This window comes from Protopterus annectens, chromosome 6.part1, assembly GCF_019279795.1.
Source record: "Protopterus annectens isolate FY-2018-M chromosome 6.part1, PAN1.0, whole genome shotgun sequence".
Classification (NCBI taxonomy): domain Eukaryota; kingdom Metazoa; phylum Chordata; order Ceratodontiformes; family Protopteridae; genus Protopterus; species Protopterus annectens.
The window spans coordinates 574,747,934-574,773,436 of NC_056738.1; the positions used below are offsets into that span (position 1 = coordinate 574,747,934).

A 25,503-nucleotide genomic window follows, 5' to 3' on the forward strand; every position below is an offset into this window, starting at 1 on the left:
AAGTGACATTTCATTTGCAGTGCAACTCGCTAAAGAAAATTCCTCACAATTTAAAAGCAACCAGTTTCAGTGATGCAAAAAATGACAAGAACTCACCAGAATACAGTGGAGAATACAGCTAGGGTGGTTTGCCTCTGACAGTCCAAACTGAGCAATGCTTGCTATAACTGCTAAAGAGGGTTACCCCTGCCTTATTTTTACAGTTATAGGAGGACAGGAAGGGACACTCCACCCTTATCAACGCACTATACTTTTCACATACACATTCTCACTCTCTGTTCCTAAATACCTCTTTGGTTAAAAATGCAAAGTGGAAAACCTGAACTAGATTATTCTTAACAGCGGATCTAAATACAAAGCATAGTTCCTTCACTGTGAATGGGAAAACATGAGATGGATTATTGGTTCCAATGACAAGTAGCAGTTAACTATATACAATGAAATTAAATGTTGTTTGTATTAACTAAAAGGTAACATACGCTCTAGCAAGCCTCTAAATCTTTTCAGAAGTATTCTGAATGAACATTTACACAGAAAAATTAAAAAAAAAATCAAAGCTCTATAAGAACACAAGCAGACAGAACATTGAAATGCACACTTTAAAGAAATATGACTTCTTGTTTGCTAACTGCATTTATTTATCCTTCTGTATTCTTTCAGTGTCTTTAAATTAACACATTCATTTAATTAACTTTGCACATCCCTTAGTTTCCCTAGTTAGCAACCTTACTGAGTTCAGCTAAACCAAATCCAAATAAGTAAGTCCTCATTTTGATAGTTAATTGCTGCATTTTGCTTTTCTGCAGAATATATTTTAGTGCTACTCAAGGAACACTTATTCACTATTGTGCTCATCACAACATAAATGAGACCTTTTGGCTGTGTGTATTCCTATATAAAAAAACTGACATGATTTAAATGATCAGGTACAGAAACTTTTATTAATAAGCAAGCAAATATAATTAATAAGTGCTTTCATACAAAAATTGGACTTCAAAGTTGTTACACTCTGATATTTTTTCAACATTACATTCACATACACCTTATATTGAAAAAGTAATACCATATAGTAGAGCTTTGGAGTCCAAAGAGGATATACCCAAAAGTGTCACTCCAATGGCTTACCTTAAAAAAATATAAATAAATAAACCAATCACATGACTGCTACAAAAAGCCAACAGAAAGCAAAGCTAGAAAACCAGAGTGTAGCCAATCAGATGATAGCTCCTGGAAGTGGGGACCCAGTTAAAATGTTCAAATACTCATAATCTTGTACTGCTTCTGACATACTGTTACATAGCTTTTAAACAACTTTTAATCAAAACAACTCTCACTTTAACATCACAGCAAAAGACAACACCACTATATACCCAACTGAACATACCAAATTGCTAGGAGTGGAAATAGACAATAAACTAAAATTTGACATTCACATATCCATGACCATAAAAAAAGTCCACAAAAAACTAGGAGCGTTATACAGAAATAAGCAATTTCTCACCAAAGCAGCAAAGATTTCAATAGCAAATTCCCACCTTATCTTCACCCTACTTTATGCCTCTCCAATATATACCAACCTAAGGCAATGCGATCTAAACAAGCTAGAGAACTGCTACAACAAAATTGCCAAATTTGCCACAGGGGCATCTTACCGTAGTCACCACTGCCTCTCACTTGCTGAACTGGTCTGGCTTGAACTCCCTCACCTCCTTCAGTGGTATCAACTCTCACTCGCCCACAAACTAGTAAACCATCCACTAAATGTCCCATCCCTCCAGAATTTACTCCAACCCTATCACACCACCAGACCACTAAGATCCAGCAACAAAAATCACTTGCAGATCACTAAAGCCAATAACTCTGCTGGTGAAGCACTATTCTCTTGCACCATAGCCAAATTATGGAACTCCCTTCCACCCACAATTACCTCCATACCATCATGCACCCACTTCAAAACTTTACTAAAAGCGCACCTAAAACATGCTGGCTATGCCCTTGCAACTCCCACTCTAATATCATCCACCCCATCCATCCACTACCTTTCTTTCCACTCCACTAACTACCTTGATTATAGCAAGCTCAGATGCTCATAAGCCTAGTACTTATTATACAACAGGAACTTCTCATTGTAACATTTGTTAATGTCTGTTATGTACTTCACAGATAAAGATTCTAGTTGTCTACTGATGTACTACGTTCTTCATCTGTAAATATGTTGTAAGTAATTGCTATGTTAAATTGTTAATCACTATGTAATCCAATGTAACTACTGTCTGTTTATTTTAACTGTGGAGCTTTTCTCCCCGGACCTCCACTGAAAATGGACCTATGTCCAGTCGGACATTCCCGGTCAACAAATTTAAATAAATAAATAAATAAAATAAATAAATAAATGTTGTTGTATTTTTGCTTCATTAACATTAGGTTCATAGGTTCATAGGTGTGTACTAGGCTATCTGCCCAAAGGCATTTATAAGCCTAGCCAGAATGTGTTGGCTTTCGTGCCCCCTTAGATTAGTTCCCTGTGCCTCTGTCCAGCAAAGCCATTGAAGTGATCCCCTAGGTAAACTTTCTGTTTCCCATCCACTCATCAAGGTTTCTTTTGTGTTAGCGAGGAGCTCTGCTTAATGTAGATTGGGATCTTGTTCCAAAGCATAGGAAGTCTCTGGGACAGGAATCTATCCCTCCAGCACGTCCTATTTATTGTTGTGGTGAGGTTTAGATCCCTAGAGCATGTGGCTCGAGGGGATAAGGTTTTCTTAGGTGGAGCATGTCCATCAATTCGGGGTTGGACAATGCCTTGTATGTCAGGCAGAGATCACCTCTTAGTAGGCGGTATGCAACCGAGTACAACTGGAGTTTCTTCAGTCGAGCTGCATAGGGCATCTGTTTGAGGCCATTGATCCTCTTGGTGAGGTACTTCTGTGGTCTTTCCAGCTATTGCAGGTGTCTTGTAAGGTACATCTCAAATAGGGCATTGTACTCTAAGATGGGTATGATGAGTAATGAGTAGAGGGGCACAATGACCTCTTTTGATCTGGATGCGAACCCTTTTGAGATTAGGTGGGTAACGTAGAAGGATTTTCTAACCACTTTGGCAATGTGATTATCAAAGGTGAGATTACTATCTACTTGGGTCCCCAGATCCTTATTACATCTTCCGTATTTAGGGGACTACCACCTATGTGGTAGTTTGTGGGTACTTTGCTTTTTCCAAAGTGGATGACTATGCACTTTTTGGCATTTAGCTTGAGGCCATGATTTTGACACCAGGTATCCGTCTCAGTGAGACCCTTTTGTAGGACACCTGTGTCAGCCAGAGAGTCAATTATAGCCCCTAGTTTGCAGTTGTCTGTGAACTTGGTCAGCCATAGTCCTCCTGTGATTGCCTGTATCTCTGAGAAGTATATACTGAAAAGGAGGGGTCCTAGGACTGAGCCCTGGGGAACGCCACTTGTAACCGGTTTAGAGTCGGACCTAGCTCCCGCAACTCTCACCATGTGGGTTTTGTCCATGAGCCAGTTGGCAATCCATCTTGTGATGTAGGGGTTTATGTTCAGGCTGGTGAGCTTGTCTATAATACCAGAATAGGGAATGGTATCGAAGGCCTTAGCGAGGTCTAGGTAGGGTGTGTGTACCACCTTTCCTTCATCTATAGCCTTGGTAACTGTCTCAAAGAAGTCCACCAGGTTTAGGAGGCATGATCTGCCCTTAACAAAGCCAAACTGGGTAGGGTCCAGTGTTTGGACGTTCCCAATGTCTCTATTAATGAGTTCCATGATGATGCGCACCATAGCCTTGCAGACCAAGCTAGTCAGGCTTATAGGGTGATAGTTCCCTGGGTCTGTTGTGGCACCACCTTTGTGAAACGAAATAACAGTTGCTGTCCGCCACTCTATGGGTATGTAGCCTGTGGAGAGGCTGAGTTTGAACAGTGTGTTTAGGTGAGGGGTTAGTTCATCTTTGAGCTCATGTAGGATGCAGCCTGGGACACCGTCTGGTCCCATTGATGCTGTGTTTTTGGCTTTGGAGAGGGCTGTTTTAATCTGAGTGTCTGTGATTTCAGGAACTCTACATTCTTCTGGTATGGTTATGGGCCCTTTTGGGGGTGAGGGAGGGTGAAGTTTGTGCTGAAACTGTCTGGCAGGATGTTGGCAATATCGGTTGGTTCAGTGTATTTTGTGCCATTCTGCACTAACTCCAAGCAGATCTGAGCATTGCCGCTTAGATTCTTGACATAGCTAAAGAATGCCTTGTGGTTATCTTTGGAGTCCTTGGCAATCTTTCTTTCAAAGCTTGCCTTGGATGATTTTATGAGGGATCGCAGTTTCTTGCTGATACTGATCAGGGATGTCTTCCCTTTTTGGGATTTTACTCTTTTCTGTACTAGTTTCCTCCTTCTATTGTATAGCTTGTTTATGGCAGGAGTCCACCAGACTGGTTTCCTTTTCTTAGAGGAGTGAGTCTTGGATTTGCTTGGGATGGCATGATCCATGCATTCTTGTAGCTGCCCGTAGAATGCATTAGTAAAGGATTTTGCAGCTTGGAAAGTGTTATCCTTCAGCATGGGGGCTTTGAAACTTTCCACCTCAGTCTTAAGTAATGTGAAGTTTACTTTTGAAAAGTTTTTCATGGTGGCTTTCTTGTCCGGGGGTGAGGGCGGAATATGGATATCCAAAGTGATTTGTTTATGGTCAGATCTAACCAGTGAGAGGATGACCTCTGGTGTGGAACACCGGTCACCTATGTTGGTGATGACCAGGTCCAATATGTTGTCACCTCTGGTGGGAGTGTTGACCAGTTGAACCAGGGCGTTTGAGTTTATAAATTCTAGGAAGACTTGGGCAAGGGAGTTAGTACTTTAGTAGTTCTCCCAGTTAATGTTTGGCTAAGTGAAATCACCCAATATTAGGGTGTTTGGTAGGACCTTTATGTCTCCCAGTGTTTCCAGAAATGCGGAATGGGGGTCTTGGGACATGGTGGGTGATCTGTAGCAAGCTACAGTTTGAATATAATAATGTAATGTGTTTTATGGTTTGTGTTGGGAGGTGGAGGTTGCTTGGATGCTTGCTTTGGAGGTCTCTGTTGGTTTTGCAGATTTTTATTTAGAGCCTCTGAGTATGTTTTCATGTATTTATGTGTGTTTTTTGCTGGTGCTGCTTTAATGGGTCTATGTGAGACTGGTGGTGTGATGCAAGTATTTCCCTTCTCCTCTTGACTGTCTGATCCAGTCTTGAGTTGAGTGAACTTAGCCTCTAGCTTGGCTGTATAACTGCATCTCTCGCATGTATTAGTGTTTGATAATTATTAAATTGAGAATGTAACTTAACAGTATGCAACAATGTACTTTTGACTACAGGAAACAGTTCATTAATAGCTCAGAGCCTCAAGTGGCAGACGACTCCAATTAACATGAAAAGCATTTTTGAGCAACATCTATGAAACTCTACTGAAGAGCATTATTGACGGACAGTTACCCTCAGTGATTTATCATAACATGAAGTTAGGGAAGGTCTGGCAGTTAAGAGCTTAGAGCTTTAATCCACTGAGCACTGAGTTGCTTCTTGTAATCAAGGGTACAGCATTTAATCCTTTCAAGGTCCATTTGCCTACTGTATGACTTTGAGCAAGTAACTTAATCAGACAATGCTCATAGGCAATGTGAATAGCTGAATAAAAATGTGTATTTTCTGAGTAATAACTATGATTGATATTACTGACCAACTGTAATCCCTAGTGACTTGCCTGAATTTTCCTTAGTCATCTTGGAGGCAGAATGTGCAATAATCCTGGAACTGCAGGTAGGCAATCAGCAATCATCCTGGAGCAGGTGTGGCCTGATCCTTAGGCAGACACAGACAGACACACACACACCTGCAAAATGTGCAAATAAGTTTCTCTCTCATGCTCTAAACCATAAATCTCCATTCTGAGTCACATTTCTCAAATTGCCCACACTTTAAAAGTGCTGTCCTGGCTGACAGATAAACGCGGCTAGACTGAGCTTCACTGTGCTGACAGAAGGGGTGGGGCTGGAGTGAAAGTGCACCAAGACTCTACTGCATGCTAACCCCATATATGTGAATCTCTGTATCTGAAACTCCTGTTTTTTTGCAGTAAATCTTTTTTTGTTGTTGTTTTTATATGACCAGGCAGGTTCCCCCATGCAGCAATGGGGGCTAGGCAGCTGCCTAGATTGTCTAGAGCTGGATCTGGCCCTGACTGAATGGCAATTCTGCCACATGTATAAAGCCTCAACTTACATTGTTCTGTCAAACATATTACACATTTACAGATGCACTGATGTCAAAACACCCACTTAAGGAAGCCAAATCTTTTTTTGCAAAATTAATAGAACATGCTAGAGGGAGGAAAACGCATCACAGAGAATAAATACCACTCCTATGGCAACATCTTCCACTCCACATAAAGCAAGAGTATTTCCTTTACTCTATTCAAATGTAATTTGGATGAATGGATGGGCAACCCCAAATTCACCTATTGTTTAGCACTCCTGCTTCTCAGGAATGGGCAAACATATACATGTCTCAATATATCACTGCTCAACCCATCTCACGTTTATTTGTATGCAAAATATAAGGGTTAAAGACTACCATGGAGATGCAATGCTAGGCTTAAGATCACAGTTCAATAGCCTGGTAATTACCCATGAATTTATAATGTAAAAATCTTCTCATATTCTCATACTCAGAACCTAGCTATACTTAGCTTGTTGTACATATTTTATTGCACTGTCTGTATTGTATACCTTAATTTTATTGCTGTGCTTTTCTCCAGGTTAACCAAAACGAAGGCTCCGAGAAACTCAGGACAACAAATGTTTTTCAAATGTTTAATGAAGTGCTTTTTGTCGCTTTCAATAAAGCAACTTCTTCAGACAAAGTCACATACCTCAAGTGCACATATAAATAGTTAAGAAATTTCATCACATGATCCAACCTAAAAAAATCACATGATGCAAAATCACATAAAATGATTCAATTAAAGATAGATAAATAGTTAATTAAAGAGCCTTAATAGATACTAGTTTTTCATCAAAGTAGCCCAGGTGAATGTGTTTATTTGTATTATTTGTGTAATTCTCAGGGGAAAATATGACATTAGTTTTATGGTTTGGAAGTGGTACATCTATTAATAACGTGATTTTTATTTTATTATATTGATTGATTGTTCACGACGTGAACTATTTTATGTGATTTTGCATCATGTGATTTTTTTAGGCTGGATCATGTGATGAAATTTCTTAACTATTTATATGTGCACTTGAGGTATGTAACTTTGTCTGAAGAAGTTGCTTTATTGAAAGCGACGAAAAGCACTTCATTAAACATTTGAAAAACATTTGTTGTCCTGAGTTTCTCAGAGCCTTTGTTTTGGTTTACAGTATCTGTTTTTTATTAGCTTTTCTCCAGGTTAAGACTGAAACTGGATGTTTGCGATCACTGCTCTACCCCAGTTAAGAAATTTGAATAAATAAATAAAAATTCATTATGAGAACTCAATATCAGATAAAAAGTTTAACTGAAAGTGAGCCAGGTGGCCAGGACAGCAGCTGGGCAGATCAGAGAAATTGTAGTAAGAGTGTTTTAGGAATACCTAGTTGATTATTTTCTGGAGGATTAGTTCATCTCCCACTTCCACAATATCTTCTCTCATATATCTGTAGTGGTAGGAGATGAGGGAACTGAGCAGACTTTGTACAAAACCTCACTAGTAAATGTATCTAGAAGATGGTTAGTGGTTGTCATGGCAACAACTCCCTGGTGGACACGAGCAAGGAGTAGAAACAGGCCTTCCATGCAGTGCTAACATTGATGGCTATGAATATACCTGACAAATACTGATACGAGAAAGTACAGAATCAGGTATGTTAGGAGTTTGGCAAGGCCATGTTGAATAATTTTTGGATGGCTTCATATAAGTTCTGGCAAAGTATCTAGTGACTCAGGATGGGGAGGAGAATATGATCCAGGTTGTCTTAGAAAAGGTGGGAAATATGAACTCTCCTGGAGACATTGAAAGGTGGAAAGAACACTTTGAAAGCCCCTGAGAAGGCTACATCACATGCAGATGATAGAAATAGATCCACTTTAGTAGGAGCTGTTACTGCAGTGATTAAATAATTTTGTTGGGGAAAGGCTCCAAGAATGGAGGAGACCCATCTCGGAATGTTGGAGCCACTTGGTGCCATGTGCCATGGTTAACACATCTTGTCAATGTAGTGCAGACAATGAAGATTACCTCTAGACATGCAAGCTAGGGTAGTAGCCGCCATTTTAAAACTGGATGTGTTTTAATTATAGAGATTGTCATGCTCCTCAGTCCCCCCTGGAAAGTATATGACAGGATGCAGTGAAGGAGATGTCACCCAATGATTCAGGAGGAGCATTGGAGAGTCTGTCACTGTCATTCAACAGTGGAATAACTCGTTCAAACTGAAATGATATCGCAGGGGTTATGATAGTTTTCCAGTATTAACTACTTATGTTTTGTATACTTGAGGAATGCATATGACTGTGTATCCCTGAATGTTTTGTAGGAAATACTGCAGCAGCAGAGACCCATGACCACCATTGCATGCCACTCTGTCCATTTATTTTAGGAATGAGAACTGAGTCTGTATTTTCAACATTATGTCAAGTGCCAAGTCAAATGCATTCAGGGTGGGCACAGGACTCCCTCAAGACTGGATTTGGTTTCCCCTCCAGTTTGTGGTTTTCATGGACAGGAAATCAATATACAGCCCAGGTCTGCAGAGAATCTAGTTCAGGGATACAAGGATGGTATCTGTTGTTAGTAGTTGATGTTACTATATTAACCTCAAGCGGCTGTGATCTCCAACATGTATTGGAACAATTCACTGTTGAAGATAAAGCAGATGGGATAAGAATCAATGATTCCAAATCAGAGACTATGGTTCTTTTGTGGAAAAAGAATAAATTATCCTCTAAAGGTGGGAGTGGGGGGCAGCAGCTACCTTCGATCGAGGAGTTTAAGTTATCACGGGATGGATTTTTCTCACTAGTGAAGATAAAGGATCAGGGCATTGACTAATGCATAGGTACCGCAATAGCACCACTGCATGTGATGTCTTAGACTGCCATGGTGAACAGAGAGCCAAGTCACACGACGAAGGTCTTCATTTACCAGTTAGTCTATGTCGCCATTCTTATCTATGGTCATGTGATTTGTGTAATTATTGAACTGATGGAATCATAGATACAAGCATGAGAAATAAGGTTCATTCAGAAGGTTCCAGGTTCACTTTCTATATGAAAGACAAGAGCTTATCAATCCAAGTGGGACCCATAGTACTACCAATATTTCTTATTGGCAGAAGTCAACTGAGGTGGTTTGGGTACCTTAAAAAGTTGTCTCCAGATATGTCATGTGGGAAATAATAGACATAGTCAGCTAAGAGGAGACAGACTGTAGCACAAGGACATACTGGAGAAATTCTTTCATCTCGCCTTGGAATGCCTTAGGATCCCATAGAATGAGCTGGAGACTGTTGCTAGGGGATAGCAAACTCTGGCATGCCATACACACCTTGTCACATCTGCAACCCTCACCAGGACAAGGACAAGTATCTTTGAAAATGTATGAAATGATGGATATAGGGAAGGATTTAGAGTGATCAAGCAGACAGAAAACAAAAGCCAGCTCTTGTAAGATGCTACCTTTATACATTTACAGATTCAAAGAAATACATCATGTACCTAAATGCAGTTAAATACTATTCTAGGATCATCAGGTTTTTTAAACTCAGGTCGCAGGCCTATGATGCATGAGGGCACTTCAACTCTATCTGTGCTATTCAGAGTCAGTAATTTAGCTTAAATAGACACAGACTGAGTAGCTCTGATGTACTCAGTAGACAGTGTTCAAGAATAATTTATTTACTCATTCCACATGCACCCACACTCACACATACATACATACACACACCACTTTTATGATCCTTACCTAGTTTTAGTAAGAAAACGTGGACAATTTTCTTGTTTGTATAGGTAGTATCTACCTCTGTCACATGTCTGATTTTTCCTTTAAAAAGTATATATTTTAATAGTCATGTACTTACTAACAGTTAAACTGTTTATTTTATGGAAATGAAACGAAATATAAACAGAGGCAGGAAGTTTTTTTATTAATCCCCAAACCACATGGTTTCATGAGAGCCAACAAAGCTTAAAACAACATAAACATTTGGTGAATAGTGAAGAAAACGAAGGTTACTTTGGGAATACGAAAAATGATGGTCCCACTTCCTCACTAAAGACCTGTATGTCAACTGCTGTTTATTTAGTTGCTATGATAATTACAGAAGTCCAGTGTGCAGTCATAGTTCCTGCATTTGTACTTATTTGGATTTTAGCCAGATTACCGTGTCTTAAAAAAAACCCTTTGAATGTTCAGCGTCTGGATTTCAGCAGTCTCAAATTATGTAATATAAAGAAAGTTATTGATTACAGACTGTATAGGATTTTGTTGCATATTTATTCTCCTTGATTTAATCTGGATTTGGGTAGGATAAATAAATCTGTGCTTAGGCTGCAGGCCATCTTTGCCCTGGCCACATGAGCTAGGCCACAAAATGGCTTCTTTCTTTCCCAGGAAGAAACACGCATCCATGAGTAATGCAGCTTCTCACTATTTATTTACTCGTCGATTTATTTCTTTATGAATACATTAATTTGTTGACTTGTGCTTTTGTTCCCCCTTTCTTTATTTCAGACTTTGTTTATTTATTTAATAAGGTATTTACCCATAAACATATAGGACTATGTGGAACAATAGTAAGTCTAGGAGGAGGATCACTAAAGCTGGCACTATGCCTAAATCATAGCAGTTGATAAGGTGCATCACCAAGCCTTCTTCTAGCTGCTGTTGTTGTTGTTGTTTGTCTTTCGGCTTTTCCCGGTTAGGGGTCACCACAGCAGAACTCTTATTCGCTAATGCTTGGAAGTAGATTTTCATGAATGCCGAGGTGCCAGCTCAACGTCCAACCTTCAACGAAGGCACACCCTTTTACGCACATCTTTTGAACGCCCACCCAACCACGGGGAAGACATGCAGACTCCACACAGAAGGCACTCCCCGCACTCCAGCCGAGAATCGAACAGGATAACCTCTTGCTGTGAGGCAACAACACTACCGCTGCACCACAGCAGCTAAACTGGTTTATTTGTTTATTCCCATGGGGCAAAAAGATTGACAACCCATTCATTCCACCAGGGGCAATTGTGAATAAACTGGGGATGCTGCTACCAGTGGAGAAGGAGCCAGGTTCTCTCTTTATGGTCCTAACACCCCATTCATGCCAAGAGATACAAACCCCATTTATGCCCAGTGAATATTCTCTCTGTAAGGTGTACAATGGGCATAGTACATTTCTGTCACTCACTTTTTTGAATGATGTAAAGCCTACAGATAACCCATCTTCCTAGGACAATCATATCATGCGAGTTTCTCCAAGTCTCCACCTGAGTAATTGGTGAGCTCTCTGTGCCTCATGTATGTGCTCTAACCCCCCCCCCCCCCAGAAGAAGCTAAATGGACTGAAACCCTTTACTAATTTCTTTCCCCAGCTAGGTCCAGCAGGGGCCCAAGTCACTTACCAAATCTGTGTTTCGTGGTTAATAGGCTAAGCTCTCTCACTCTATACCAAAGCAGCTGGTAGGTATCTATTAATCTGAGTACACTGCTATAGTAAACTAAGACTGCATTCATAACTTTGTGTAATCTAACTGCTAAAACTTTAATTTATATGTCTATACAAGACCTGGCAAAAATGTGTATACAAGGATTAGTCTTAAAATGTTTAATTCTTAATTTGTCTTCTGCCACATTTTAAATAGAATAGCATGAACTTTACTGATGGGTACTTTCTTCAAGGTATAGATGGTTAAAGCTATTCAGTGAAAATATTTAGCACAGAACAAACTTTCTAAATCATTATCTTAGGGAAATGAAACTGTAAACAGTGTTATGCTACTGACCTAAAGAAGAAGTCCTCTGGAAGCTCATCTCAAAATAAAACTATTTATAGTACTCTATTTGCCACTTCCCAGTTTATCTAACTTTTATTAGTATTTAATTTCTAAGATGACTACTTGAATATTTTATATTGATAAACGCAAAAAGAAGGAACTGTAGCAAGCAAACGACACACGAATAAAAATGTCAAATCCTTTAATACAATGAAGCGCTTTTCATTTGACACAATGTACAAACTTCTTCAGATGAATAAACCACCTTACCCAAAGGCTTTAAATACTAAAACAGTTAATCACTCAATTAAACAATAAAACGATGAAAGCAACAATAATACACTTTTAAAGGGAAACAAACGCTTTAAACCACCTGTCATACAACATATATCCACACTCTACGATCAGTCATTATAACAATACATTAAATCAATAAATTACATAACATTACACATTTCATATCACAACACCTACTAAATGTAGATTAAAAAGTGAATAAATACTTGTTAGACTAAAAAAAAGTGTGTCGTTTTGCCTTGGGTTGAGTTTGAATATTTGTTATGGTTTTATGCTACTGGCTAGCCACCTGGTGGTATGAACTTTGGCTCTAGATGATTGTTATTACTGAAGTGATAGCCTAACCCCATGTGCAAAAAAGGGAAAAGAGGTTGTGGGTAGATGGATGGATGCTACTGGCTAGTTGATAGATAAGTAGGAAATGGAAAATATACAACTTGTATAATCTACTGACCACAAAAATGTGCTTATTTTAATTATGGTATTCTCAATATTTTACAGTTAGTACATGAATATTTAAAGACTAATAAAGGCTGATTATAATATCAGGATAAATGGCTTGTGACATGTGATTTTAATTATAAAGAAACAATCCAAACACCATTATATTGGGCGACTTCAACTACCCAAACATAGACTGGGAGCATTACTCTAGCTCAAACACCCTAGACCAAAGGTTCCTAGAATTTATAAACTCAAATGCTATGGAACAACTTGTTACCACTCCCACAAGAGGGGAAAACATACTGGACCTGATCATCACCAACATGGGGACACTATGCTCCAGACCAGAAGTGTATCCCTCACTGGTAAGATCAGACCATAAACTAATCTCACTGGATATTCACATCCCGACCCCACCCCCTGCCCAGAAAACCACAGTGAAAAACTTCTCTAAAGCAAATTTCACACGCCTCAAAACCAAGGCGAAATCCTTCAAACCCCCGGGCCTGTGGAAAATACGGCCCAGACCGCAGAATCCTTTATAAATGCATTCTATGAACACCTTCAGGAATGCATGGATCATGCAATCCCAAATAAAACCAAGACCCAATCCTCCAAAGGCAGACGTCCTGTCTGGTGGACCCCAGCCATAAACAAACTATACAATAGAAGGAGGAAGCTACTACATGATAGAGCAAAATCCCAAAAAGGGAAGGCATCTCTGATCAGTATTAGCAAAAAACTACGGGCACTCATAAAATCGTCTAAGGCCAGCTTCGAGAGAAAAATTGCACAGGACACTAAGGATAATCACAAGGCTTTCTTTAGTTATGTTAGGAACCTGGGTGGGAATTCCCAGATATGCTCAGAATTAGTCCAAAATGACAAAAAATACACCGAGCCCACAGACATTGCCAACATCCTAGCTGACAGGTTCAGTGCAAACTTCTGCCCCCTCTCCCCACCAAAAGGGCAAATATCTATCCAACAGAGTGCTGCCACCCTGACATCTCAGATGCTCAGGTAAGAGCCGCCCTCTCCAAAGCAAAAAACACAGCATCAATGGGACCAGATGGTGTCCCGGGCTGCGACCTACATGAGCTCCAAGAAGAGCTAAACCCAAACATAAAACTACTGTTCAATCTTAGCCTTACTACAGGATATGTACCCAAAGAGTGGCGTACAGCAACAGTGGTCCCTCTCCACAAAGGTGGTGCCTCAATGGATCCTGGAAACTATCGCCCCATAAGCCTGACTAACTTGGTCTGCAAAGCTATGGAAAGGATCATCATGAACCTCATAAATAAAGATATTGGGGACCTACAGACACTGGATCCTACCCAGTTTGGCTTTGTTAAGGGCAGATCCTGCCTCTTAAACCTGGTTGATTTCTTTGAAACAGTCACCAAGGCCATTGACAAGGGAAGGTGGTCCACACAGCCTACCTGGACCTCAAAAGCCTTCGATACAATACCCCACTCGGGCATTATAGATAAGCTCACCAGCTTAAATATAAACCCCTATGTCACTAGATGGGTTGCAAACTGGCTCAAGGACAGAACCCACATGGTTAGAATTGCTGGAGCCATGTCAGACTCCAAACCAGTTACAAGTGGCATCCCACAAGGCTCAGTCCTGGGACCTCTCTTGTTCGGTATATATTTCTCGGCAGTACAGGCCAACACGGAAGGACTGTGGCTGACCAAGTTCGCAGATGACTGCAAACTGGGCGCCATAATCAACTCTCCAGCCGACACAAGCATCCTCCAAAAGGGCCTCATAGAAACAGACAACTGGTGCCAGAGCCATGGCCTCAAGCTAAACGCCAAAAAGTGTATAGTCATCCCCTTTGGCAAAAACAAAGTGCCCACAAATTACCACATAGGTGGTAATCCATTAAGTAGAGAAGAAGTCATTAGGGACCTGAAGACCCAAGTTGATAGCAATCTCTCATTTGAGAACCACGTGGCCAAAGTGGTTAGAAAAACATTTTATATAGCCCACCTAATCATGAAGGGATTCACATCTAGATCAGGGGAGGTCATCGTACCTCTTTACTCATTCCTCATCAGGCCCATAATTGAGTACAATGCCCCTTTTGGGATGTACCTTACCAGACACCTGCAGCAACTGGAAAGACCCCAAAAGTACCTCACCAAGAGGATCAAAGGGCTCAAACAGATGCCGTATGCTGCCCGGTTAAAGAAACTCTAGCTCTACTCAGTGGCATACCGCCTGTTCAGAGGCGATCTGTGCCTGACATATAAAGCCATGTCCAACCCGGAATTAATGGACATGCTGCACCTCAGAAAATCCAAATCCCATCGAGCTACGTGCTCGAGAGACTTGAACCTCAGCACTGAAATAAATAGGACATGCTGGAGGGACAGATTCATAACCCAGAGGCTCCCTTCACTCTGGAATAAAATCCCAGACCAGGTTAGGCAGAGTCCCACATTGACTCTCTTCAAGAGGAATCTTGATGAGTGGATGGGAGATCATAGGTTTACCCCGGCTATCACTTCTGTGTCACTGTTAGACAGAGGCACAGTATACTAACCTCAAAAAAAGGCATAGCAAAATTAATTTAAAATGGGTGGCGAAAGCCAAACACACTCTGGCTAGGCTTATAAATGCCCTAGGGCAGATAGCCTAGTATGAACCTATGAACCTATGAACCTATAAGCGGATTTACACAGATTCTAATTTTAGAACAAGTAACACACACAGGACAGCCCGAAGAGGTTATTAACCCTAACCATGTGGATGTGCAGTACATCTCTTTAACTAAGTTCCTGTTTTGAACCGTGAAGATTTACCGCACACGTTCAATGATTGTTTACATGTTGCTAAAGTGCTGGTTTAAAGAGTCACACAGGAACTGATCAAATTTTTTTCCCTAGGTTTTTCTAGAATTCAGATAAGACAACAGAGTATGTTAAGTTAGACACAGGGTGTTGTCTATTTTTATCAGTTTATGATGTGGATGTTAAAAAAGATTTCTAGATGGATATATTATGAAAGAAAGACTTAGCTGCTCTTGTGCATAAACACAGATTTAATGAGTAGAAATGAGCTGCATGGTTCAATAAAGAGGTGAAAATGAAGAACCCTTTAAAAATTACAATGTCTGAATTCAGTGAATACTGAGAAGCATTTTTAAACATAAATTTTTGCACAGTTTTAGGTTACAAAAAAAATTAAATTCTCTGATTGTCAGAGGCAGAGATGAAATATATAAAAGATTTTTTAAGAAGTGTCAGAGACGGAAAATGCTATCCCCTTCAGTAGTGAGAACAGATAACATAAAAAGTATGCAGTTCATCTTGCTTTCTGAATGTGAAGTTCATTTGCTTTTAAGGGAAGTAAACCTTTGCTCAGGATAACAGCTTAAGGTTTCCATAATAAAGCTATACATTTGTTTTACTCTTCAGCATTACAGCATAAATTACCTAGGGACTAGAAGACTTTGATGCTTTCTCCTTTTTTTTTAACTAGGCAAGTGGTGGGAGCATTAGGAAACTGACTAGGATCTGGTTAGTGAGAGTTAGGGAACTTGCCATTTTGAGCAAGTGTGTCCTGAGCTACTAGCATGCAAGTACTTGTAGCAAACACTAACATTTCTGCAGGAAAAAAGGCCAGTCTAGTTTGTATGAATGTCAATGAGGGCTAAAGCCCTGACTGAAGGATAGGAAACCTGAGTTTGACTAGAGGCTCAGGTGCTTGACAGCACTGGCAGGGAGCATGGGCACTGCCCAGTCTTTGTGGAGTGATGGTGGTTTTCTTGAGCCACTGGTCCAGTGGTGCTACCTTGGCTGGAGAGTGGAGGTTTACAGAGAACATGGATCCGCCACATAACACAAGCACTCAGGTCACTCCAAGGCAAGTACAAATATGACTCAGTCATTGTCCATGCTAGTGTGAATGACCTGAGACGTACCTCCCTGGACTACATGAAAAAATACATAGAGGAGCTCTCTGAGCATGTAGCCCAGGCCGGTATGACCCTGACCTTGAGTAGCATCTTACCCTCACCAAGAATGATGCCACAATATGAAGACAAGATGATCAATTTCAACATTGGTGACATTCAAAGGGGATCCAATGCCTGTCAGCCTGGCATGACATGCTCGACAAGCCATGATGCTTCGCTAGGGACGGCTTGCACCTGTCACCCCTGGGCTTTCGGATATTGGCAAAGGCTCTTGCTACCCCCATAGTGCCTTTTTAGGCAAGGCTCAAAAGACAAACCCACCTCCATAAGTATCACAAGGGATAAGAAACTAAGAGTAATGCTACTCAACGCCAGAAGTCTAAACCTCAAGATGCACACACTCAAAACTCTCCTTAGCATGGAGAACATCGATATCTGTACAGTAACAGAAACCTGGTTCAAGGCTCCCGAGAGCACCCCAGCACTACCAGGTTATACCTCATACCATGCTTTTCGGCCCCAAAACTTGGACCGAACCACAAAAGGAGGGGGAGTATCAATATTCGTCAAAGATACCCACACCTCCAGGTTGGTGGCACAGCACGAAGCATCAGAGACTATCCATGTGCAACTAACAGTGGGTAAAACTGCCTTCCAGTTTATAGCCTGCTACAGACCACCCTCCCAAACCCAGAAAGCCCACTCGGCCTTCCTGAGAACACTGGAAAATATGAAGTTCTCTCCAAATACCATTATATTGGGCGACGTCAACTACCCAAACATAGACTGGAAGCATTACTCTAGCTCCAACACCCTAGCCCAAAGGTTCCTAGAATTTATAAACTCAAATGCTTTGGAACAGCTTGTTACCACTTCCACAAGAGGGGAAAACATACTGGACCTGATCATCACCAACATGGGGACTCTATGCTCCAGACCAGAAATGTATCCCTCACTGGTAAGATCAGACCATAAACTAATCTCACTGGATATTCACATCCCGACCCCAATGCCTGTCCAGAAAACCACAGTAAAAAACTTCTCTAAAGCAAATTTCACACTCCTCAAAACCGAGGTGGAATCCTTCAAAGCCCCCGGGCCTGTGGAAAATACAGCCCAGACTGCAGAATCCTTTATAAACGCATTCTATGAACACCTTCAGGAATGCATGGATCTTGCAATCCCAAATAAAACCAAGACCCAATCCTCCAAAGGCAGACGTCCTGTCTGGTGGACCCCAGCCATAAACAAACTATACAATAGAAGGAGGAAGCTACTACATGATAGAGCAAAATCCCAAAAAGGGAAGGCATCTGATCAGTATTAGCAAAAAACTATGGGCACTCATAAAATCGTCTAAGGCCAGCTTTGAGAGAAAAATTGCACAGGACACTAAGGATAATCACAAGGCTTTCTTTAGTTATGTTAGGAACCTGGGTGGGAATTCCCAGATATGCTCAGAATTAGTCCAAAATGACAAAAAATACACCAAACCCACAGACATTGCCAACATCCTAGCTGACAGGTTCAGCACAAACTCCCCCCCCCCCTCCTGACCAAAAGGGCAAATATCTATCCCAGCAGAGTGCTGCCCCCCTGACATCTCAGATGCTCAGGTAAGAGCCGCCCTCTCCAAAGCAAAAAAACACAGCATCAATGGGACCAGACGGTGTCCCGGCTGCTCCTACATGAACTCCAAGAAGAGCTAAACCCAAACATAAAACTACTGTTCAATCTCAGCCTTACTACAGGATATGTACCCAAAGAGTGGCGTACAGCAACAGCAGTCCCTCTCCACAAAGGTGGTGCCTCAACGGATCCTGGAAACTATCGCCCCATAAGCCTGACTAGCTTGGTCTGCAAAGCTATGGAAAGGACCATCATGGACCTCATAAATAAAGATATTGGGGACCTACAGACACTGGATCCTACCCAGTTCGGCTTTGTTGAGGGCAGATCCTGCCTCTTAAACCTGGTCGATTTCTTTGAAACAGTCACCAAGGCCATTGACGAGGGGAAGGTGGTCCACACAGCCTACCTGGACATCGCAAAAGCCTTCGATACAATACCCCACTCAGGCATTATAGATAAGCTCACCAGCTTAAATATAAACCCCTATGTCACTAGATGGGTTGCAAACTGGCTCAAGGACAGTACCCACATGGTTAGAAATGCTGGAGCCATGTCAGACTCCAAACCAGTTATAAGTGGCGTCCCACAAGGCTCAGTCCTGGGACCTCTCTTGTTCGCTATATATTTCTCGGAGGTACAGGCCAACACGGAAGGACTGTGGCTGACCAAGTTCGGAGATGACTGCAAACTGGGTGCCATAATCGACTCTCCAGCTGACACAAGCATCCTCCAAAAGGGCCTCATAGAAACAGACAACTGGTGCCAGAGCCATGGCCTCAAGCTAAACGCCAAAAAGTGTATAGTCATCCCCTTTGGCAAAAACAAAGTGCCCACAAATTACCACATAGGTGATAATCCATTAAGTACAGAAAAAGTAATTAGGGACCTGGGGACCCAAGTTGATATCAATCTCTCATATGACAACCACGTGGCCAAAGTGGTTAGAAGAACATTTTAAATAGCCCACCTAATCATGAAGGGATTCACATCTAGATCAGGGGAGGTCATCGTGCCTCTTTACTCATCCCTCATCAGGCCCATAATTGAGTACAATGCCCCTTTTGGGATGTACCTTACCAGACACCTGCAGCAACTGGAAAGACCCCAAAAGTACCTCACCAAGAGGATCAAAGGGCTCAAACAGATGCCATATGCTACCCGATTAAAGAAACTCCAGCTCTACACAGTGGCATACCGCCTGCTCAGAGGCGATCTGTGCCTGACGCATAAAGCCATGTCCAACCCGGAATTAATGGTCATGCTGCACCTCAGAAAATCCAAATCCCATCGAGCTACGTGCTCGAGAGACTTGAACCTCAGCACTGAAGTAAATAGGATATGCTGGAGGGACAGATTCATAACCCAGAGGCTCCCTTCACTCTGGAATAAAATCCCAGTACAGGTTAGGCAGAGTCCCTCATTGACTCTCTTCAAGAGGAATCTTGATGAGTGGATGGGAGATCGTAGGTTTACCCTGGGTATCACTTCTGTGTCACTGTTAGACAGAGGCACAGTATACTAACCTCGAAAAAGGGCATAGCAAAATTAATTTAAAATGGGTGGCGAAAGCCAAACACACTCTGGCTAGGCTTATAAATGCCCTAGGGCAGATAGCCTAGTATGAACCTATGAACATAATAGTGGCTTCATCACATGTGGAGGAGCATGTATACATGGACAGAGGAACATAGGCAGAAATTATGGTGACAAGTGCTCATGTCATCAGCAGGGGTAGACAGATTCAAAACAAAGCAGTTGCATTAAGTTGCATTAAGCTAGATACTGTTTCAGAGTGAAAGGTAACAGCGGATTCTACTTTGAATGTTCTGAATGTACAAGTCTATATGTTGCATCATATTCTGTTTTTTTTTTTTATCAAGTCTGGTCAGACTGGGAATACAAATTCAGGAAATACATCCTGCTATACCAGGTAGTGTTCTCATAAGCTCAGTTAAAGCAACAAAACATTTTAAGCAAAGATGCTTTAACATATAACATGGTAAAGAAAATCCATGTACTTCACATGCAAATTACTTATTTATTTATTTTGAAAGGACTAAAACAGTCACACTAGACAGTTCGCTACTGCTGGAGACAGATACACAGACAATTTTGGAGAGGACTCCATCTCAAAAGCATCCATGTGTTTCAGCATTTCTTGTACTAGCACAATATATGAACAAGTACTATGCTGGATTTAAGACAGAGAATCTTATCTTTAATGATTAAAATGACAAGAAAATGTAATAAAGTGTCAGTGATTAGTGCAATACAGCAAAGACATAAGTGCAGTTAAAAAGACAGATATATTGTGCACAATATTGATGATATTTTGAAGTCTGACAATCCATTTGAAGACTTAGTGTGTTAGCAGTGAGAATATTATATAAAGATCTTTCCTGTGGCAGTACTTTTAATTTGTGCCTTAAGAAGAGCCTCATTTGCACTAAGATCCAATACTGAAAAAGATCTGAAATGTATGGAAAAATAGTTACTCTAGTCAAATATACAGAATCAAAAAAGTAGGCCAAGAGCAAAACTGCTGTGTAGCAGGACAAAATCAGGATATGTACTGATTCCCAAGACTTGGATAGGTGGATAAAGAGAGAGCATTACCTACATCAGACTACATAGGCGGTAGTAGCTATTATATTCTAGAGCCTTTTCAAGACTTGATATAGACCAAGGGCTTGCTTCAGAAGGTCATCTTAATAGAATCAAGTTACAAGCTATGTACTTTCATTATACTTTCAGGTTGCTATGGCAGTTACAGAGTTATATATATATATATATATATATATATATATATATATATATATATATATATATATATATATATTAGGAGACGGGTTAGATGGAGAAATCAACATTAACAGATTCTAGTCCGAAATGCTACCACAAATATGGTCTGCATCTAAAAGTTGCTGAACCTGCTGAGGTTTCATGGTTTGAAGCTTAACAGAATGAAGTGCTACATTTGTGTGAATTTTCAGAAATATATACGTCATGTTTTAATTGCAAAGTGTCTACTAAATAGACATGGATAACATCAGTACTACCATTATCCATAGAGATGTTTGTTAACTATTCACCAGTTATACATTTTTTATACATTATACAGTATCTGGCCATCTCCCACTTGCAAAATGGAAAAGTTTTTCTACAGAAGCTCTCAGAGCACGCTGAGGCATGGGTTTGGTCAGAAGAACAAGTTGTCCTAAAATATGGTTACTCCAGCAGCACCTCTTGATGTGACACTACCTATAACTCGGAAATAGATGCTAGTCAGTTAGGTACAGGTACACTGCTATTACAAAAGAGCTTGCTTGTCCAGAACACTAAATATGCAAAAACAAGATACCCACATATATAAATAAAGGGAGAGATGCATGCTATAGTTGTTGGTAATCAGAAATTTTCATGACTTATTTACAACAAGAGCATAACAGTGGAATTTCATCATGAAACACTTCAAGGAAATCCTTGTGAAAAGCTCCATCACATTTACAGAGGGTGTTTCTATTCTTACAGAAATATGACTTGAGAGTGCAATATAAAATAGATATTTTTAGAAGAGGCTAGCCACTCAGTGGTGTGAACTTTAGTTCTAGATGACTGTCACTGTTGAAGTGACACCTCAATCCCATGGGCAAAAATGGGAAAAAAGGGTTGTGGGTGGATGGATGGATATACTAATCCAAGCAGAAGAGACAAAATGTGTGACTATGTCCACTGCTAGTCTTTGTGGAAGAGTCAAAATTAGTGATGTGTCAGAGCAGCTACTGAGTGAATGCAAATCATTAAAACAAGGGTGGAACAACAATGGCAAATGCCTTCACTGAAAGCTGTTAGAGAGACTGATCAGTCCCTGTAATCATTTAAACAGCTGCAATTGCAATTATAGTTTTTTTAAAAGACAGTCTTTGGCTATAAAACGGTGCCATCAGTAGCTTGTAAGAGTTGCCGATCAGCAAGTCTGTAAACAATATCGGAAAACAAATATTTCCACAAATGTTAGCAGATTTTCAAGTCAAGGAGTAAGTGACAACTATTACACAGTGCCAATTATGTCTTTGTCAGTGTGCGTGTGTGCTTTAAGAATGGTAGCTCTCTGCTCCAGTTAATGAAAGGTAGAGAAAAGAGCTATCATGTAGTTGCATAAAAGCTCTTTGCCTATGCACACCATTCAGGAGAGGGTACTAAATAGGGGCTTAGCAGGGGATGCCACATGATCTAGCTACAGTTCTCTGTAAATATTCCAGATATGGTGAAATAATAAAAAGAAAGCACTGAGATAACAGGGCTATTATACCTAGTTAAATATATGCATGGTGTCTGTGCTTTCCACTTTTTGTCATGAGTGTCACATGACTCAAACAACTATTGTTACTCTGTAGTGTTTGAACCTCTGTAACTAAATGTAAATACTAAAACAAGTAATCACCGTGGTATTCCCAAAGTCTCAAACAACCCACTAAACAAGTATAGTGGGTCCAAAAACAAAACAGTGCAAGAAACTTCTCTGCATGGAAGATTTTCAATCCATATATATCTGGTTAATCACTGCATATTAATCAGATAAGATAATGGTAGCAGAAGTAGCGAACTTAAACCTATCCTAAGTAAAAAAAATATAAAATATATAATCTGAAATATTGTGCAGAATTACTAAGTATTCGAAAGTAATCCAAGTATGGTAGGCAGTCCGTTTCCAGTTGAAAATCACTTATTAAGTACATAGACAAGCGACCCAAGTAAAACAAAAATAACAGAGTAATAGTTTCCTTACAAGCTTTCTAACTATGTATGTATATATATATATATATATATATATATATATATATATATATATATATATATACATACATACTTTCAGTTAGGCAAGGGAGTGGTTTATTGTGCTGTGAAACAAAGTGCTGTTGGTATACATGTTAAATTCACATCCTTTCCCCCATCAGTGTGACATTCAAGCTGGTCCTGCCCTAGTTAGTAGCTGTTATAACAACATAACCCTTATGTACTTTAAATAAAATTAATGATGTGGTACCTCTTATTGAATTAGATTATTAAGCCTGTGATTTTATTCAAGACAATATACTACATGGCTGGAAATTTATAAACCTTAGACCATATGGCAATCTAAAAATATATATAAATATATACATATACACTTTATACATCAAATGTACCATATAAGGTATTTTTATGTTATACATTTGTTAACCAGATGCATACACTGGACACAGTCGTTACCTTTCAAGAGCAACCTGGGAACAATGGTTAAGTGACTTGCTCAGAGCTACACAGTATGCAAATGAAGGTAGAAGCAATCACACTTTGTACCTTTGGCTACAGGAAGCAGCTCATTAACAGCTCAGAGCCTTAACCCTCTGCAGTAACTGCAGGACCACACATAATTTTTTAAATAAAGAGAAATGTCACACAGCAGCATGCAAACAGGCTAATATTCCTTTAACAAACTTCAACTTAAAAGACAGTGAGTCATGTAATACGGGATGATGTCAATCTTCAGTAAAGGTTTGCAAAGCAAGCAAACAGGTCATCATGTGTACCTCATTATTCAACCATTTGGAAAATGTACATTCTTTAAACAAATATCCAGATATGACATGGTGTCTAGAGATCTCCTGTTCTGGAATGGGAATATATCTGATTTCTGGTGGACAAGGGATATCAGATTGAAAAACCACAGCAGAGTTTGCAGAAATGCTGAGTTTAAGCTTGTGTATAGCTACATTTAATACAGTCAGATGAGGTAAAATGTGAACAACCATCAATTTGATGTGACCAAATACTAGATACAGGCATTTTGTATACACTATGCAGTATACACAACCAAATGACAAGAGTAAGTTGTAAAAGGACATTTTTCTAACTGCACATATGCATGCTACTTGAGATATTAGATTAGATTATAGGGTCACCAGGGCTAAAACAGAGGACTATCATGACAAGTGTAAGATTTTGGGCAAACTGTTAAAGAAATACAGGTCTCTTGACTTGGAGAATCGTTATTTCGAAAGATGTATAGAATTGCAAATTGTTCCCAAAGGACTGATATTTTTTAAATGTCCCAAAGGAGAGACTGTCAATGACTCTTTTTGGTACGTTGACTGCTTTTTTTAACAATGCTGGATTACAATTACTTAAACTTCTTATAGAGAATAATCAAAAAAGAATAAGAAGTAAGTCAAAAACCGCTACCCAAATGTGAAAACTCCTGCATAAAAATACGAAAACAATAATGTCTGGTGAAGTGTATACTGGTTGCTGTGCGTTTTGGTTCAGTACGGAGATCAGTCTATGAGGATATTGTTCTGTCGCCTTGTACTCCTGGTCTTTTGTATTATTGTAATCAAAAAAGAATGTTGGAGTTGAAGGAGAAAATTTTAAAGGTGGATGGTGAGGTGAATACTTTACTGGCAGACTTTTTTCAATCATGATGACGCTTATGAACAACTTTTTAGGGAGGTAGAACAACATGGGAATAAAATAATTGTTTGCAAATGCAACAAATTGTTACATGATGTCTCTGCTTATGAAAATAACACTGCCTATGAAAACTTTGATACTGTACAACAGCATAATCACAAGAAAACCAAGGAAGTAGTAACCAAAGGGAAGTATAATCAACCTCGGACTACCTTTAGTAAAATGAAATCCTCCTTTAGAAGTGACAGCCAATCAAGAGCCTCTGCTCCCCTGGCAAAGTTTTTTATGACTGAGGTTAGTCGGCAGCCAGTTTCTAATGAAATACAGGAAGTGTCTTCTATAATGACCGAAGACGTCAATAATAATAACCAACATGAACAAACGGTGAATGGAGCTAGACCCAAGTCTTTTTTAATAAAAAATGACAGAAAGAATGCGAAATCCAGGACTATGAGAAACAGGGGTCGGACAACTTCCAACTCGTCAACAGATGAACAAGGAGGTATCCAACGGACACTTTTGATATTTTAAATTTATCTGATGTTAATTTAACAGAAAATGAATTGCATATTTTGAAATATGGGCAGAATTCACCAGAACGGTTATTGATGTAAAAAAATATACACGTAATTTGAATCTTCAATATTTGTTGAAACATGTTAGAAATACCAATGATGTGTATATTAAGCCATCTTCCTTCACCCCAGTATTAAATCATACTATAGGGGTGTT

The 25,503-nt window shown here is 39.9% G+C and overlaps 1 protein-coding gene across 5 annotated transcripts in view; it reads right to left on the minus strand.

Annotated features, from left to right (window-relative positions):
- The window catches only part of RASGRP2 (RAS guanyl releasing protein 2), a 1,579,354-nt gene that overhangs the window by 983,531 nt on the left and 570,320 nt on the right, over positions 1-25,503 (minus strand). For 3 of the 5 annotated variants that reach the window (XM_044076006.1, XM_044076004.1, XM_044076010.1), the window contains exon 1: positions 97-233. The exons of 1 other annotated variant lie outside the window; for it this stretch is intronic. The gene's annotated coding sequence lies outside the window, so the exon portion shown is untranslated. Of the gene's footprint in view, positions 1-96; positions 234-25,503 lie in introns of those variants that run through there. One more of the 5 variants, XM_044076011.1, reaches the window with a different exon arrangement.